At 35.4% G+C, this 14,684-nt stretch overlaps 1 protein-coding gene across 1 annotated transcript in view; it reads left to right on the forward strand.

The window, feature by feature from the left end:
* The window catches only part of LOC6051490 (protein O-mannosyl-transferase Tmtc3), a 471,860-nt gene that overhangs the window by 107,017 nt on the left and 350,159 nt on the right, over window positions 1-14,684 (forward strand). The window lies entirely within an intron of this gene.

The following is a 14,684-nucleotide window of genomic DNA, read 5'->3' on the forward strand; positions in this document are numbered from 1 at the left end:
TTAAATTCTTAAATTCTTAAATTCTTAAATTCTTAAATTCTTAAATTCTTAAATTCTTAAATTCTTAAATTCTTAAATTCTTAAATTCTTAAATTCTTAAATTCTTAAATTCTTCTTAAATTCTTAAATTCTTAAATTCTTAAATTCTTAAATTCTTAAATTCTTAAATTCTTAAATTCTTAAATTCTTAAATTCTTAAATTCTTAAATTCTTAAATTCTTAAATTCTTAAATTCTTAAATTCTTAAATTCTTAAATTCTTAAATTCTTAAATTCTTAAATTCTTAAATTCTTAAATTCTTAAATTCTTAAATTCTTAAATTCTTAAATTCTTAAATTCTTTAATTCCTAAGTTCTTGAATGCTGCCAAATGGTACAAATATTTTTAAAAGTTTTTGTCACCCCCTCTTCAAAATTGGCCAGAAAAATCAGGGGGCAAAAAAAATATTTTTACAATAAACTTCAAAATTTCAATGAAAATTCAAGGGCAACCAGCTGAAATCAAATTAAAATATATTCTCCTGCGTTTAAAATCATTTTAAGCATGTTTGGGTTTATTAAAAAATCTTAAGATTTTCTGAAAATTTTCGATGCAAAATCTTTTTTTTCGATACAATTTTTGTTTTTGTCAGATCTTAGATTTTTTGAAAACAAATGATTGCAAAACAACTGAACTAGTGTAAAATGCATTTTAAAACACCTTTTTCATTTAATTGTGAAGATTTTGGCTTGTTATTTAAATTTTTATATTTTTTATTTTTTTGCCCCCCCCCCCCCTTGACCTCGGCCAGGGCCGAGGGACAAAAACTTTTTTAAATATTTGCATCGGCCTTACAGAAAACCTGATAAAGTTTAAAGTTTTTTTTTTAGTTTTTTCGGTTAGATAAATTTTGAGAAGAAGATATAGAAAAATTTGCTTCGATTTTCCTAAGTGACGCTTTGGTAAGATCATCGAGTATGAACTGTATCTTTATTTTAACATTTCAAGATTGAGGATTTATTACAATTTTATTTTTTTTTATTAAGATTTCATTCTGTTATTAGCTCTAAATTTCTAAATGGTAAAATTTTTGATTTTTTTTTTGCCAAAATGTTTGTTTTGGCTTTTCCGTCTAGTTTACCTAATCCTAGCAAAAACACATTTTCAGTGATTCAAGATTCTGCGTTTTGAGATTACAAAATTGAAATTATTTAAAATATCTTTTAAGATGGCGCGGATTTTTTTTCGATTTCTCCGTATCAATTCTGAATAACGGAATTTGAGAGTTCAAGAATTTATAAAATATGGTATTGTACAACTACATTTTAGGCTGGTACAAATATTTTTAAAAGTTTTTGTCACCCCCTTCAAAATTGGCCCGAAAATCAGGGGCAAAAATTTTTTTGCAATAAACTTTAAAATTTCAATGAAAGTTCAAGTGCAACCAGCTGAAATCAAATTAAAATACATTCTCCTGCGTTTAAAATCATTTTTAGCATGTTTGGGTTTATTAAAAAATCTAAAGATTTTTTGAAAATTTTCGATGCAAAATCTTTTTTTTCGATACAACTTTTGTTTTTGTCAGATCTTAGATTTTTTGAAAACTAATGATTGCAAAACAACTGAACTAGTGTAAAATGCATTTAAGACACTTTTTTCATTTAAATGTGAAGACTATGGCTTGTTATTTAATTTTTTTGCCCCCTTGACCTCTGCCAGGGCCGAGGGACAAAAACTTTTAAATATTTGCATCGGCCTTACATATTTTTGCCAAACAACATTCAAGGGGTTACAAGGAGGAGTTCCCGTGGTCAGATCGAGTTTAAATTTGGAATCTATTCCAAAACACCCAAATATCTAAGTTTGATAAATAATGACTTTTTGAAAAGCTCGAGCAGGTTGTATTTTGTTTTTATTTTATAAAATGTATTGATCGTGTGAATTATCGTCTGTAGGCTCTGGTCAAGGTAGAAACCATTTTTAAAATTTTATAGCAAAAATCTTTTTTTGTGAAATTATTTAAGAAGATGTTTTGTTCAAATATCCAGAAAACCGTTTACTTTAAATACAATCATTGTTGAAAATGACCGTAAACATGTACTTGAAAAATTCACATTTAATTGTATATTTTTCTAAGTTTTTCAGTTTTGTTTTGATCTTTCTTAAGGTTCTTCAAAATTACATATTTTTCAAGGTTTTGTCTCCAAAACCTTTAGTTTTTTTTTATAAAAACACAATCAAAAATGACATCGGCCTTTAATTCAAATTTTCAATTGATTTTTTTTGAAAACTTTTAACTTTAAATTTTCTTTAGTAAATGAAGTGAAACTAACTAATCGCAATTTGAAATTTGCAACAATTGTAATTATTTATTATTTCCAGAGTTTTTTTTTTTAAAGGTCCAGTAAGCTACCCATTAAAAAAAATCTCTAGAGTTTTTGGTAAAGGGCAACATTTAAAATGGCATCACCAAATAAAAAAACACAGAACAATTTTATAGTTGCTCATTTTGGATGTTCGATAAGAAAAAAAAGATTGACAAAATAAAAAAAAGTTTTTAAGTTTTTGCAGAATCCATCGTTTAAAAATAAAAAAAGGTCATTGAAGTTTTTCAATATCTTAAATTTCCAATATTCAAAAAGGAAAATGCATGAAACCATTGTTTGGAGTATGTATGTTAGTAAAAAATAGAAAATAAAAAAAAATAATGGTCTGGAGAGGTCAGGGAAAAGTCAGGGAATTTTATTTTGGGATTTCGATCGACACCATGTTTCCGGACCTAACCTAGAAAAGGCTTCTCCCATTCCCTTGGCCGACTTGAACTGGACGTACAGGCTATGGTCTTTCCGGTACATCGCACTCAAGTCACTGCTGGTCCATCCTTGTTTCCGGAAGAACTGGAAAATTTCTGCTTCCTTTGGTTTCCGGGTACCTACTCCGAAATGTAATCTCAGAGTGAACGCTTTCCGTGGTTCCATCGTTTCTCGATAAAAATCAAATGACCTTGAACTGTAAGCTGTGCACTGACACGCACGTCTGATTCCAGCGCTGTCTGGAAGACAACTGTGAAACTTCGAATAATCGAAACTTTGGATAATCGAGGAATCGGATAATTAAGTCTGACCTGTATGTAGTTCCTATGTTTGTCCAAGTAAAAATTTACCAGTTTTGCCTAATAGTCCAATTTTTAACATTTAAAAATGAAACATTTGTTGAATTTTGCGATCTTTTAAAAAATTTAACAAAATCAATCCTTAAATTTTAAAAAGGAATAACTTCTCAATAGATCAAAATTCATTATTTTTTCCCTTTTCAATAGTTTGGAATGATTTTGTTTTGAAATATCACAAAATTTCCAAAGTCGAGAATCGGATCGTTTATTCCCGAGTTATCGGTGTTCAAAAAACGAAAGCTTATTTGGGCAACACCGAGAAAATCTATTTTTTCCTGTTTTTTGTATCTGGCAATATCACAGCAATCAAAGGTCGTATCAATAATAGTAGTTTATGCAACAAGTTGCAAAAAGAGGATTTTTCAGCACGAGTCGTACATTTATCCAACGAGGTTCACCGAGTTGGATAAATACGAAGAGTGCTGAAAAAATCATGTTTTGCAACGAGTTCCATACAACATTTTTTGCAATTCCGAAAAAACACTCATTGAGTGAAATTTTATGTCAAATTTTCATGTATTTTGTCAATAAATCGTTTGAATAAAAAAAATGTAGAAAAGTGTTACTTTTCGAAACAAGTTCTGAAAAGTTCAACTTTTCAGCACCCATTTCAGTGCTGAAAAGTAGAACTTTTCAGCATTTATTTTGAAAAGTGTTGCTACTCGATTCTGTTATTTTTGGTACAGAAAAGTAGGCTATTTCGTCGTTCAAGAATGACAGGAAAAGTAAGTAGTTTCACGACGGAATTGCAAAAAGTTTATTTTCAATAATGCACAAACAAGGGCACTATTTTAAAAAATGAAAAAAGCTACTTAAAAAAACATTAAGAACTGCAATGACTTCGAAACGGTATACTTGATCGGTTGTTTGATTGTTGAAATTCAAAAATAGCATTATAAAGAAAACTTTCAAAGCAATAAAATGTAATTTCTTGAAAAAAAAAAAATCAAATAGTATCATTTGTATCAACTTTGGTTTATGCTGCACGCAAAAAAAATAGTGCAAGCAATCATGAATTTCGATTCATGAATTCGTGAATAATTGGATTCATGATTTCGTGGTACTTTTCATGACTTCATGAATTTTATTCAAGAAATCGTGGATAAAAAATCATGAATTTATAATTTTTGTTTAAGACAAACATAGTTTTACGAACATTTAGAAGTTTTCGATCATGAAATCATGAATATCACTTTTCATAACTGATTTTCATGAAGGTATGGCTAAACTTTATGAATTTATGAATAATAGGGTATTTTAACCATTAGTGGACCCCCTAGTAGAGCCGAAGCACATTTTTCACAAATTTTCAATATTTTAAGCTTTTTTCATAACCCTTTGTACAATACAATGAAAACTGAAGTCTTTTGAACAATTTTGACTATTTGTTTCATTCGTTTATTTGTTTTTGAGCAGAAAAATAGCCATTTGAAAAAAAAGTTTTTTTTCCTGTTATGGACCCCCTTTTCCTATAGTGGACCCGGGTCCATAATCCGATTGTGGACCGGGGTCCACTATAGGCAAACTGTTTTTTTTATACCAAATTGAACCGATATTTGATGTTTTGATGCATGGTGTAGGTCTAATGATATATATAATGAATAAAAGATGGATTTTGCTCACTTTTTATCAAAAACAAATATGTTTTGTTAACAAATTCAGCTTTAAACCACAAAAAACCTAACAGACATTTAAACACATTTATTTCCGAAAAAAATTAGAGAAAAGGTTTCAAAACTCACTGTAAACATAAAAATAATTAAAAAAAGTAATTTTGATGCACATTTTTTCATATTAATTACATGAATGGTTGACCGAAACTAAACAAAAGATTTGTTTACAGTTGCTGATAAAACTAAGCATGTTTATTTAAAAAAATGTTTTGTTCTTGATTTATTATTATAAAATATAATTTCAAACTGCAATTATGATGCTTCAGTTAAGCATAATTGACTATAGTTTTGATTAATTGTAATTTTTACGGCTTCAGCATTCTTGGTACTTATAACATGAAAACAGCTATATTTATACTCATAATTGAAAAAATATTCGTTTAGGTTGATAACAACATGCATTTATTGTATGTTTAAGATAAACTTTTGCTTAAATATACAGTTTTCTTCATTTTTGAAGGTTTCATTAACAGGGGTCCACTTTTGGAAAAGTTTGGATTTTCGTTGTCCTATATTGGACCCCCCTAATTCTTGCTAGAAAATGAGCAGTTCTTCGCTTTATTTTAGTAAAGTTCCTCAAACATACATTATTTCGACTTGCGATTAGTGCGCTAACTACGGGGACGCGCTGTCTTGTTTTTGCATGCTCATTTTCATTTCTTTTGTGTCGCTGTTTGTGTGCTTGGGTGCGTGGTTATTATATATAGGTGAAGGGATTTTATTAAATGATCATTATATTGCATTATTATATTTAATTGATTTTATAACCACACTATATTTTACACTTAACACATTATACAAAACACATATGAAACTGTAAACAGGAGCGTTTGGTACGGTATGTCCACGCATCCTTCCTCCCCTGTAGATTCTGTGAAATGTGCTCCGTTCACAGAATCTGTCTCTGCGGTTAATGCAACGCAGTAGGCCTGTCCGCTTTAATTTATGCAATACATCTTCTCAAGTGTACTGCAATAATTAATATTGACAAGAAAGAACTTGGGGCGTAATCTAACCCCAAGTTCTTCCAGGATGCTTTCTTCGGACTGGCTGCGCTTGTGTTCGATTAGATTAGATTAGATTAGATTAGATCAAACATACATTATTTCGACTTGCTGAAGTTAAATAATCAGTCAAAAATTATTGGATTATTAATTCAATCATAAAATATAAATGCAGTTTTGTTGTGAAAATGCTAGTGGCCATGGCTGATTTCAGATGTCAAACTGAAAACACTTATTTTGGTGAAAAGGACAATTCAATATCAATCAACATTGATTTAAATGATGCTGAACATGCCAAATAAATTATTTGTAGACAAAAACACGCTTGAAATTGTGATTGTATTGAATTTTTCATCAAAAACCCTTCAGAGGGTCCACTATAGGAAAGGGGTCCACTAATGGATAACGTACCCTATTCATAATTTTACGATTTTTCATGCATGCAGAAACTTTAAATCGTAAAATTTTTATCGGGATGTTCTTAATCGTGCTTTTCATGCATTCATAAAAACCATATAAATTCATGGCTTCTGGTTTATTCATCCAAAATTTCCATAGTTCAAACATTCGTAAAGTAAAAATCGCGATATTCACGTTTTCATGGTACGAAATTCACGACTTCTGGAGTAGTTTTTTTCCATACTTATCTAGGTTTCAAATTGGCATAGAACCTAGCGACCAAATTCAAATGTCAAAAAACAACAAATAAAATTATATTTAAGAACACTCAGATAATTTTTCAATTGCGGTAATAATAAAACCTCCCCTCAAAGCATTCCATTGAATTGCTATCAAATTTACTGACAAACTTTCAAACTGCCATTGAAAATTCCCCATTTTCCGCGAATAAGCAAACTTCCTACTGACGCAATAACAGAAACTAGAGCAGTAGAGCAAACTGACATAACGTAGAATAACCCACCACAACTTCATCGTCGCCGGATATCCCAACGAAAAAAAAAACCTCCGAGTGTCGATAAAATTATCAACACTTTGTCGAAACGATACCACCGTCGTTGTCCTCTCCGATACTGGTGGTTGTGGAAGCTCTACTTCTCAATGGCAAATTGCTTAAAAGTTTTCACCGAAAGGCGCTCTCTTGAAGCCATTATTTTCGAGGACTTTCCTCCCCCCTCCGAAATACATCGAACTGAGAGCAAGATATCTATCTAGGGGTTGATGTTGAGGTTGCGGGGGGGCAGAAAAGTGCCACTTTTCTTCCTCAAGTGTGTGTGTGTCGTTTTCCTCTCACGATCTCGTCATACACGGTTGTGTCGGTCTGAGAAGCACCGGAAATGCTTCCAATCCAATCCAATTCAGTGGGGCAAGAAAGGAAGACGAAAAAAATCGGAAGCTCACACATGACTTTGCGGGAAAAACTCGCGTGACTTTTCCAGAGGCGAGGCAATTGGGGGGGGGGGGAAGGAAGGGAGTTTGGTTAGTGTGTGTGGTGTAGTGTTGGTTTTTCCTTAAAATTGAGCAAAGTGTCGAGGGCACACTTTTCGTTCCATTTCCAGGACGAGGGTGATGTCGCCAGGAAGCTGAGAGATACAACTCTCTGCAGACGTTCGCCTCGTTTTGGGAGGGCAAAATTGTAAAATGAAGTTTGCTCACGGTAAAGGATATCACTAAAGTGGGGAGGAAAAAGTGCACTTGAAAAAGCGAATTTAGCTGGGACAGAATCGGTGTGCTGAAATGCGCAATTTCCAAGGGAAGTGATTCAATTTTATGTGCTTTTTTGTTGAGTGGAAGTGTTACATAGTAAATTAAACTTGATAAATGTATTCAAAAATAGCAAAACGTGGTAATTTTAAACTAAAAACAAAAAATAAAACTAGTAAGTCAGAAATCTCAGTAAAGCAGTTGACCATAAAAGTTTCAACATATAAAATCAGCAATTTTTCTGGGGGTTCCTTGGCCGAAATAACTAGACCCGTATTTTTTTGTTAGGCCATTAGGGTGACCTACATCGTGCTAGGGTGGTTCGAAAAATGGCAACTTTCTTCACTTAAAAAAATCATATCTCCGTGCCATTTTATTTGACTTAAGCTGTCCCAGCCGCAAAAGAAAAGTGATTAGTTTGGCTATTTGAGAAAAATAGTAAGAAGTTTCAAAAATCTAGCTTAACATTTAAAAAAGTCGTATGAAAACATAAAATGGCTTTTAAACCGAGTCTGGACCAAAGAGTCTATGTAAGAAAATATTTTTATCGAATTCCTCGGAAATTTTAAAGTTATCGCAGTTTTAGTGAAAAAAGTTGTTTTTTTTTGCCATTTTCATCATTTTCCTTTTTTTTGCGCGTGGTGCGTCATAAAACATATCTCGGAAACGTACGGTTCGGCATCGCCAATTTTTAAATATGTTATGTGAAATTTACCGAGGAATTCGATAACAATATTTTCAGACATAGGCTCTTTGGTCCAGACACGGTTAAAACGCCATTTTATGTTTTCATACAACTTTTTCAAATGGTTAGCTAGATTTTTGAAACTTTTTACTATATTTCTCAAATAGCCAAACTAATTTTTGAGGCTTAGGCAACTAAAATTGATCGAAATGACGCGGAGTTTTTGCGAAAAATGACGAAAATTGCCATATTTTGAACCTCCCTAGCACGATGTAGGTCACCCTAATGGTCAAACAAAAAAATACGGGTTTAATTTTTTCGGCCTAGTAACCCCCAGAAAAATTTTGAGCCCGATCGGAGAACTTTTTTTCGGTTGAGGCTCTTTTCAAATGGAATTGCTGTATATTCATGAATCTGTAACTTTTGGGTGAATTTTCTGATCAATTTGGTGTCTTCGGCAAAGGTGTAGGTATCGTTGAGGACTATTAAGAAAAAATAGGTACACGGAAAAATGCCGATTTTTTAATTAACATTTTTTCACCAAAACTCATATCCCAAAATACGTATTTTTTGATTTTCTATATTTTTAAATATTTTTTGGTGGACAAAAACGGGCAACTTTTGAGCCAAAGAGAAGTATGGTAAAAAAATCTGCCGCCAAGCAATTATTTTTTGAAAAAATAGTGATTTTTGGAAAAAATCGAAATTTCATGCAAAAAAATTACTCATTCTTTTTGTAGGTAAAATTAAATTTGCAATCGAAAAGTTCTTAACAGATTTTTTGATGAAAGGCTTCGTTTTCAAGATATAGACACCAAAAGTAAGATTTTAGCGAAATATTTGCATTTTTTATGGTCTCATGGTCTCGTGTTCACTATTTTCAAAAATAAAAAAAAAACTGCAAATATTTCGTTAACATCAAACTTGAAAACGGAGCCCTTCATCAAAAAAATATGTAACATATTGTAATTGTTGATTGCAAATTTAATTTTACATAAAAAACTAACTTAATCCACTTAAGTGCCTTTCTCAATCTTTACCAACTGTTAGTGATTCGACGGGTTTGGACACACATTTTATCTAGTTTTTTTTTAAATCCACCAAAAAAGTACACAAATATCACTTAAATGGTCATAACTCGAGACAGGGTTACCAGATCTTCAATGTTGTGGACTCGTTGAAAAGGTTTCTCGATTACGTAACCAACGATGGGTCGGGTGATGGATCCGGACATCGTTTGCATACATTTAATTAAGATCCGGCTTCAAAAAAGTACATAAATGTCACTTAAGTGGTCATAACTCGAGACAGGGTTGCCAGATTATCAATGTTGTAGACTCGTTGGAAAAGGTTTTCGATTATCTAATCAACGATGGGTCGGATAATGGATCCGGACATTGTTTGCATACATTTAATTGAAATCCGGCTTCAAAAAAGTACATAAATATTTTTAAGTGGTCATAACTCGAAACAGGGTTGCCAGATCTTCAATGTTGTGGACTCGTTGAAAAGGTCTCTCGATTACCTAAACAAGAATGGGTCGGGTGATGCATCCGGACATCGTTTACATGCATATAAATGAGATCCGGATATATAAGAAAACACATTTTTATACATAACTTTTGAACTAGTTATGGAAACTTCAAACAATTCAATATCGATGTATGGGACCCTATACTAAGCCGATGGCAACTGGTTTGGTCAAAATCGGTTCAGCCAGTGCTGAGAAAACTCAGTGAGAATTTTGGTCACATACATACATACACACACACATACACACAAACATACACACACAGACCTTTGTTTAGTTTTCGATTCTGAGTCGATATGTATACATGAAGGTGGGTCTTCGAGCTTTTAATAAAAAAATCATTTTTAGAGCAGCATTATAGCCTTACCTCAGTGAGGAAGGCAAAAAATGGGTCAATTTTTTTTGTGTGAAATTTAGATTTTTTCCGAAGATCACTATTTTTTCAAAAAATCATAACTCGGCGGCAGATTTTTTGACCATACCTTTCTATGGCTCAAAAGATGCGGGGTTTTGTCTCCTAAAACATATTAAAAAAATCTCGAAAATCAAAACATACGTTTTTTGGGAAATTGAGTTATTGTGAAAAATGTTAATCAAAAATCGGCCTTTTTTTTGGGTACCTTTTTCCTCAACAATACCTACAACTTTGCCGAAGACACCAAATTGATCAAAAAATTCACTCAAAAGTTACAGCTGTTTGAATATTTACATACCATTTTTGTATGGACATCTGCCAAAATTGTATGGGGACTTGTATGGGTGAACCAATGACACGAAATAGCTTCTAGGAAGGCCCCCACAAAGTTTGATCCAAATTTAAAAAAAATACAAATAAAATCCATTTCCAGTTTTGGTAGAAAATTCAGTTAAAAATGCTCATAACAAAAAGCTGAAATTTGTATGACCCAATCATCCCTCTTGATGACGAAACTCTAAACTTACTTTCGGATAATCGAACTTTTGATAATTGAGGCTGGACTGTAGAAGTCTAGTCATCCGAATACAAATTGAAATGCATTTTCCGGCATTTGAATTGCATTTCGATCAGGCTGGTTTGAAAATATTTAAAAAAATTGTGAAATTCTGATGCAACGCGAAAACACAACGGCTGTTTGAACTTTGGTAGAAAAAGGGGATATATATTTTGTTTTTATTTTAAATGTATAATATATTTAACTCAAGTTTTGTGATTTATTTATTGTGATTTATTATTGTTTTGCTATACTCTCTGTTTATGCAACATTTTGTAGCGTTAGTAAAATTTGGCTGTATTTTGTGTGAGAATAAGATCAAAGATAAATTTTCCAACCTTAATATTGTAAGAATCCCACGTCAATTTGACCACTTTCTATCAAACCCACACACGGCGCTCTTCGGAAAGATCGCACCAATACCATCAAGGCGCTTCCGGCGAGGCCGTCCGCAGAAAGAGAGCGCGAGAGCAAGCACGCGGGAGAGCAGAGCAGCACAAATGGAGGAGAGAAAATCGGGTCGACTTGTGCTCGGCTCGTCAAGCTCGGCCATTCGCTGCCAACCAAGCAACCCGTTTAAACGTTCTGCCGCGTTGTTTGACGTTCAACGTCGTTCGTTCGAGCAAAGCCAACTTTAACACTCCGGGCGAGGACGATCTTCTGGAGCAGATTCAACACGGCCCGCACGCGCACCCGAAAATCCACGGACGGGGGAAGACACGCGGCGGGAGGCCGCGAGGAACTGGCGCGCGGTGGCCGGACCTGGTTCGGAGGCCGCGGCGCAGGATGGTGACGGAGAATCGCTGGAGCGACGGTGTGCGAGGAAGAAAAGAAGAACAATCAAGAAAAGTGCTACTACGGTAGGAAGAAGAACAATGTGAGAAAGGGAAGAAGCACGGTCGAGGTCAAGGGCAAAAATACGTTGGGCGAATAAATGATTAATAATTACTAAATGTAGTGCTTTTTTTGTGTGGAAGAGTCTCTTTTGCAACATGGCGCCCAACGTTAATGACCCACTCTGAACAACTAAAGTGAAAAGTTGTAAGCGTTGATTTTGTTAACTGTACGATCGACAAGTTTTAGAGATGAAGCTAGATTAGATCTGGATTTTTGTGAATGGTTTGGGCAGGAGGAGTGGACCGTGTCGGAACAATTTGTCATGACTCGATGACGTTCAAATCAATCTTTGGCAGGAACGCTGCCGTTTAGTTTTGAGCTGGTGTTGATAGGACGGAAAATGTGATCTGACGAGCAGTAAAGGCTCGTGGTTATCAGTTGATTTTCGATTAGTTTTTCGGGCATAGGCCCTTTTGATTTGTCCGTTTCGGCACGGCGTCCAGAGCAGAGAAGGTTGAAAGTTTTTTGCGTGCTTTCCTCTCGGAGCACACAAAAAACTTTTCTGTTGAAGGGGGATTGTGTAGCGTTAGTAAAATTTGGCTGTATTTTGTGTGAGAATAAGATCAAAGATAAATTTTCCAACCTTAATATTGTAAGAATCCCACGTCAATTTGACCACTTTCTATCAAACCCACACACGGCGCTCTTCGGAAAGATCGCACCAATACCATCAAGGCGCTTCCGGCGAGGCCGTCCGCAGAAAGAGAGCGCGAGAGCAAGCACGCGGGAGAGCAGAGCAGCACAAATGGAGGAGAGAAAATCGGGTCGACTTGTGCTCGGCTCGTCAAGCTCGGCCATTCGCTGCCAACCAAGCAACCCGTTTAAACGTTCTGCCGCGTTGTTTGACGTTCAACGTCGTTCGTTCGAGCAAAGCCAACTTTAACACTCCGGGCGAGGACGATCTTCTGGAGCAGATTCAACACGGCCCGCACGCGCACCCGAAAATCCACGGACGGGGGAAGACACGCGGCGGGAGGCCGCGAGGAACTGGCGCGCGGTGGCCGGACCTGGTTCGGAGGCCGCGGCGCAGGATGGTGACGGAGAATCGCTGGAGCGACGGTGTGCGAGGAAGAAAAGAAGAACAATCAAGAAAAGTGCTACTAAGGTAGGAAGAAGAACAATGTGAGAAAGGGAAGAAGCACGGTCGAGGTCAAGGGCAAAAATACGTTGGGCGAATAAATGATTAATAATTACTAAATGTAGTGCTTTTTTTGTGTGGAAGAGTCTCTTTTGCAACAATTTACCAAACATTTGCAGTTTTAGTAAGAGTTTTCTGCCCGTAAGTCAAACCCATTTTCAGCATGAGCATTTTTCCACCTGAAATTAATCCGCACTACGTGGCCTGGCGGGAAAACTCGCTCACCTGTGCAACGCATTCCATCACGTGTTGCGTGTCCAACAATTCAATGCGATTCCAGGGGACGCCCCACAAAACCCAGCAGCTCCCACCCAGAGGGAAGCCTGCGAACATTTTCACTAAAAATTAACCACGGAAAAGCCACTCCACACAAAAAAAATCGCACAATGCCATCGAACGCCAGCAAATAATCCCGTTTTCCCCGGGAATTTCCACCGGCAACCAGGAAAAAAACGGCTGCTGCCGCGCAACTGGACGAAAAACCAATTTCGAATTGTTTTGAATACTGTTGGCGGGGAAGCAACACGCGCTGGGAGGTCCATTTTGAGGGAGTCCCTTTTTCCAAATGATTTTTTGTTTTAGGAAAAAAGCCCCCCGCTTTCATTATGGAGTGGCATTGTGAGGGGTGTGTGTGCGGGCTTAGTTTTTCCCAACATGAACGCTCTGTCATTGTGCTATTTGTGCGCGAGTTTGTGTTTATTTGAATTCGTGTGTTTTGTGAACACCCCCCCCCCCCCCACTATTCAGTGCTGGAAAAACTGGGCATTTTCCCGCGGGCACCGACCAGACGCGCCAGCCCGAACCTAACACAGTCAATGAAATCCCCGTCGCTTTGTGTGTTTGAATGTGTGTCTGTGAGGGAGGCAGTAGATTGCATCAATTATATTATGCTGGAAGCTTTTTTGAAACTATTGGAAATAGTCAACAGCAAAAAAGAAGCTCGCTTCGATTGAATGCAAATGCGAAGCGATTGTTTCAATTGACTCCGCCAACGGCTTTAGTGAATCGCAAATGATGGTTTAGGGAAATTTCGGGAAACCAGAGTGGAAATTATATTTGCATTCGGAAAATTGGATATCGAATGGGGTTTGATTTAAAATTGACTGTTGAGTTGCATAAGAGAAGTTAACAGCTAAACCTATTAGAATTTAAAATTTAAATTATAGACAGTTCATATTGGTTATTGGAATACAATGTTTTTTTATTGGTAAAAGAAAATCATAATGTATGGGTAATTCTGTGATTTCAACAATATATAGTTAAAAGTAACTTTAAGAGCAAACTGTGATTTAAGAAGAGAACATAAAAATTCAACGTAATTTGCAATTTAGTTTTTTCAACATATCCATCGAATTTTTTGCTGTTCAAATTGTTGGTGCATTTGTAAATTAGTTTAAAAAACTGAAAAGTCCTGGTTTTCATAAATATGTAACTTGAAATGGAAAAAAATACACTACAATTTTTATTTGTTTGACAAATTGTTAAGTCTATAAACTGATTTTTCTTTCAAAAATGTATGTTATATGTAAAAATGAAAACACACAAGAAGCAACACTACACATGTGCATAAAGCGTAACATAAGAGTTTCATTTTCCACCCAAACTAAAGCACAATTTAGGTGACATAAAATAAAGTGGAACTCAAGCTTGCAAGCAGAAACGCCAGAAAAAAAGGAAACCAAAAGAGCACACGCGAAAACAATAAACTTGAAAAAGGAAGACACCACCCTTTCCACCCCACCTTTTTCCAAGGGGATGCTGGCGAGCAAAAAAAGAGAAGGAAACGGGCCCCAGATTGCAATTTTCTCCCAGTTGTGCCGAAGCCCGCACTCAAGTTTTGCCATAATATCTTGTTTTCCTTCAAAACAACGAGAGTCGCCGCCGCCGCCACCAACGACGACGGCGTAAAACACGAGACAAAGTCTGAAAGAAGGGAAAAACTCGAGGAAATTGTTTCCAAACTGAGTGCAGC

This window comes from Culex quinquefasciatus, chromosome 2, assembly GCF_015732765.1.
Source record: "Culex quinquefasciatus strain JHB chromosome 2, VPISU_Cqui_1.0_pri_paternal, whole genome shotgun sequence".
Classification (NCBI taxonomy): Eukaryota; Metazoa; Arthropoda; class Insecta; order Diptera; family Culicidae; genus Culex; species Culex quinquefasciatus.